Consider the following 5,128-nt stretch of genomic DNA (forward strand, 5'->3'; position numbering starts at 1 on the left):
TGAAAATCATTATACAAATTAAAAACAAATAAATAAATAGACTTCAGCAACAACAAAAAAATTTGATTCCCATTTTCACATTCCAGACAGACTAGAAGGGGACCATCAGCACACCCTTAAATGTCAGTCCAAATGCTAGTTTGATGCTGCTGAGTCTTATATTTATGTAAAAATTTATAAACTTATTGTATTTAGCATAGGGGACACACACACACTCACTCAGACAATATCAAAATTTGAGAAGACTGATGAGAAAAGCTTAGGTTCAAAAAAAAAGATATTTACCTAAGAAGATAATAGAGATAATAATAGAGAAAATGAATAATACTGATAGTTCCCATTGTGGCTTATCTGGAAGGAATCCATGAGGACTTGGGATTGATGCCTGGCCTTGCTCAATGTGTAAGAATCCCACATTGCCCTAAGCTGTGGTATTGGTCGCATATGCAACTCGGATCCTTTGCTGTTTGGCTGTGGTATAGACATGAACCTATGGCTCTGATTTGACCCATAGCTAAGGAATCTCCACATGACATTTGTGAGGCCGTAAAATTAAAAAAATGACTGATACAAACCAAATAAATCTAAGCAAAGTTAGAAAAATAGTGAAATAAAGCAAATAAACAAACAAACAAACAAAAAAACTCCCTCTAGATCTATTTGAATTACATGTGTTTAACAAGGTAGCATGAAACAAAGTTAATGAATTAAACCAAAAAATTCATGGTATGTCTCTGTCCCAGCAGTAGCATTGCAAATGGAGAATTTATACATACCATTATAGAAGTAGAAAAAACAAAAAATACACATGGATGAATTTATCAAATTGTGTGCAATACACATTGTTAAAAACTACAAAACATTCATTGGTGAAATTAAAGAGGACATAAGTAAAAGAGATATATTTTGCACATAAATTGGAAAACTCAATGAAATTATAGAGGAGCTTCACCCCTCAATTAACCTACAGACTCAAGGTAATCAAAATCAAAATAACAGAGACTACTTTAGACGTTAATTCTTAATTTTATATTGAAGTGAAAGGGAATCATAATAGACAAAATAACTTAAAAATGAGAAACAAAGCGCCTGAGTTACTTGACCTAATTTCAAAACTGTTTCTTAATGCATAGCAATGGAAATAATAATTGCATGAGGATAGGAATATAGATTGATTAATAATTTGAATAGAGTGAATAAGTTTGAAATAGAACAATATATATAAGGTCAAATAATATTTTACAAATGCACCAAGACATTTGAATGTGGAAAGGATATTGTTTCAATAAACAGGGCCAGCATAATTCAATATCAATATGTCTTAAATGAACAGTCGTGTGTTGCACCACATGAAAAACATTTAACTAGAAATGCGTCAGATGGATAAGAACTGTAATGAGAAAACTACATTGAAGAGAACATTGGACACAAAATTGGAAAATATGGGCTATCAAAATTTACTGAATAGAACACAAAAGTCATGACCTAGAAAAAAAATAATTTGGACTTTATAAAAATAAGATGAACCTAATCTTCAAAAGAAACTCTTACTAGAATAAAAAACTAGCTTCAGACTGGGAGAAAATATTTATACAACATATTTCTCATAAAGACGTGAATCCAGAACACATATAAAAGACAAGCAAGCCAATTCTTTTTTAAAACTAGAGGTAAAAGATTTGAAAACATATTTTGCTAAAGAAGATAGCAGATCAGTCTGTACAGAGACATTCAACATCATTAGTCATTAGATAAATGGAAATGAAAACAACAGTGAGACGCCACAGCAAACCCACCATAATGGCTGATATCAGATGACTGGCAATACCAGAGGCAATGAGGATGTTATTAGCAAATGGAACTCTCACTCACATATGGTCAGCCGTAATGCATAATGTTGAAACTTGATGAGAATGTGTTAGCCAGTTTCTCATATAATTTAATATACACTTGACCCAGCAATTCCACTCCTAGGTAATTAAGCAAAAGAAATAAAAAAAAATTTCTTCCAATAAAGGGTTGGATGCAGAGATATAAATATGTACATATACATGGGACAAAGGTGGTACTGATACATCACCTTTGTTGAGGGAAAGCTAATGTTCATTATGCTTGGCCTGTGGTCATGTTAAGCTAAATTTCATATTGCATTTGTTTCAAATCAAACATAGTTTAAATGTTTTGCAATGTTTTCAATTTCCACAGAAGATGAAATGGATATTGAGAGGAATGGAGGGAATTGCCCCAGGCCACACACTCTGGCAGTACAGCCTACAATTGAGATCTGTTCTCCTGAATATTATTCTCTGACAGCTATTTGGTGTTGAGCCTCAGAAGCAGTTTTTATCATATTCATCTTTAACTAAGTACAGTCTGAAGAAGAACTATGTCATCCATCACTGGGTGTAGAAGAAAAGAGATTATAACTTAGTCTCATAACATAAAACTGGTATAAAATGTGAGTAGAAATGATTTTCATGGAGATTCATAATGAAGACATTGAATGAGACAAACACCAAATTCACTGGGGGCAGTGGAAGACTCCAGAACACATGCGCTTTCTTTGTCCTCTCGTTCCCAGTCTGGAATGAGTTGGAATATTTTTCAAACACACTCATGCCATCAGACTCTTCAGAAAAAAACTAATCTGAGAGTGAACTGCTGAGTATAGGGAACAGCAGTGTCTTAGAGTGATCATTGTTTCTAAAATCCAGAAGAATCCTTGAGTCCCTAAGTGGAGGAACTGAACTCATAACTGTGGATTGTTTCCTGGAGCAATGAAGGCTGCTCTACAGTTTCTTCTCCTGACCTACCATCATCACCACCTACAATCCAAAACATGAAAAGAATGCTGAATGTTAAACAAGGAAACGAAAGGCCATACTTTACCAAGTCCCAGCTCTGTCACCTTTCTATGCCATGGGAGCCTGGTCAGCCTGGAGCTTCCACCAAATCATAAGGACCTAATGTCCTCCTCCCCAGGCCCTAGCTACCACCATCCTATCCTCTGCTCTATCAATTTGACATTTTTAGTATCCACATAAAATTATATCATGCAGTATCTGTCTTGTTTAGAGTTTGATTCTGTCACCAACATAATGGACAAAGTTCCATTTGTGCAAGAGGAATAAGTTCTCCTGAGCTAGAATGTACAGCATAATGACTAGAGCAAACCAGACTGTATTGTATACACAGTAATTACTAGTGAAGTGGATCATAAGTCCTCTCACTGCACACACAAATAAATTAAAGTGTTAAGTGTGTGGAGATGATGAGTATAGAAAATAACTTGATTGTGGTGGTTATTTCACAACGTATACAAAATATCAATCTGAACACTTTAACTATATACACAATTTACATATCAATTTAACCTCAATAAAGATATGTGGAGAACAATAAATTCCTGGTAAATAAAAGAACTGACTTAAGATCTCTTAGCTATGTAATTGCTTAATATTGTAAATAAGCAATAATCCATATCAATTGAAAATTCACAATTTATACTAATGAGTTGCTAGGAAGATACAGAATAACTAACTGCAATTCAAGTTACCAAATATTTACTGAGTATTCATTACAGGATAGACTCAAGATTAGACTTGAAGGATATGAAGTTATGTGACTATGTGTGTCTGTTATAAAGATGACCAAACATCACTGAGACAAGACTGCTGCCTTGTGGAAGAGTTTCTCCAGGGCCCCCTTCATGTCCCTGTTCCTCAGGCTGTAAATGAAGGGGTTCAGCAATGGGGTGACCACTGTGTACATCACAGAGGAAATTGTGTCCTTGGGACTGGAGGCGCTGGATGAGGGGACAAAATACAGCCCAATAATTGTCCCATAATACAGAGAAACCACAGACAGGTGTGAGCCACACGTGGACAAGGCTTTGCAGATGCCCTTGGTGGATGGGACCTTGAGGATGGTGGCCCCGATGTGGCCATAAGAGACCAAGATGCATATGAGTGGGAGGGTGATGACTGCCAGTCCTACTGTGAAAATGACCAGCTCATTGAGAGATGTGTCTGAGCAGAAGAGCTTGAGCAGGGCACCAAAGTCACAGAAGAAATGGGGAATGGTGTTGTCAGCACAAAAAGACAGCTGGGTCAGAAGGAGGGTGTGACACAGAGCATTGGCACTGGAGTGAATCCAAGATACAGTTACCAGTAAGGTACACAGTCCCTCTCTCATGATGGTGGTGTAATGGAGAGGGTGACAGATGGCCACGTACCTGTCATAGGCCATTGAGGTCAGAAGGAAATCATCCAGAACAGTAAAAAATATGAAAAAATACATCTGTGCTATGCACCCTGCATAGGAGATAGATTGATCCTGAGTCTGCATGTTCATCAGCATCTTAGGGACAGTGACAGATGAAAAGGAAATGTCAGAGAAGGCCAGGTGGCTGAGGAAGAAGTACATGGGGGTATGGAGGCGAGTGTCCAGCTGATGAGCAGGATGATGAGCAGGTTCCCCAGCACTGTGGTCAGGTACATGCCCAGGAACAGGGCAAAGAAGATGCCCTGCTGCTCTGTCTGGATGGGGAGCCCCAGGAGGAGGAACTCGGATATGCTGCTCTGGTTCTCCCTCCTCATGCTCCTCTCCTGTCTGCTGGCATGAATGGAGAGCAGAGAAGCAGAAACCATCACATTATGATTTCCAGCAGCAGATAAAAGGATGCTTTTCTACTGCTGAATATGCTAAGGTCTGTCTGCATTGCCAAAACCCTACAAAAATCCTTTAAAGTAGATGGAATCATCTTGTGAATTGAGAGATCTTACTGTCAGACAAGACAGTTGTATACAGAAGAGTACCTGGCTCAGTGGAATATTTTCTCCATTTAGGAGATAGTCAACCTCTTAATCATCATTTCCAGCTATGTATAATTGTTTAACACAAAAATGATTTATGAGAGGGATATAAAATTGATTCTATATAATTTACAGTTTGTGTCTGTACATTTACAAACAAACATAAGTCTTGACCTTCAAGTAGTAAAATATTGAACTTCTGAAATCTAAAGCCCATTAACAAGCTGTATTAGGAGGAAGTTTCAACAACCCATTGTCAAAGCAAAGTGGATCAAAAATAAATACTCAAATTATCCATTATATATAAAGGTCAA

At 37.1% G+C, this 5,128-nt stretch overlaps 1 pseudogene; it reads right to left on the reverse strand.

The window, feature by feature from the left end:
- LOC100152864 lies at positions 1,633–4,598 on the reverse strand (annotated as a pseudogene).

This window comes from Sus scrofa, chromosome 1 (assembly GCF_000003025.6).
Source record: "Sus scrofa isolate TJ Tabasco breed Duroc chromosome 1, Sscrofa11.1, whole genome shotgun sequence".
Taxonomy (NCBI): domain Eukaryota; kingdom Metazoa; phylum Chordata; class Mammalia; order Artiodactyla; family Suidae; genus Sus; species Sus scrofa.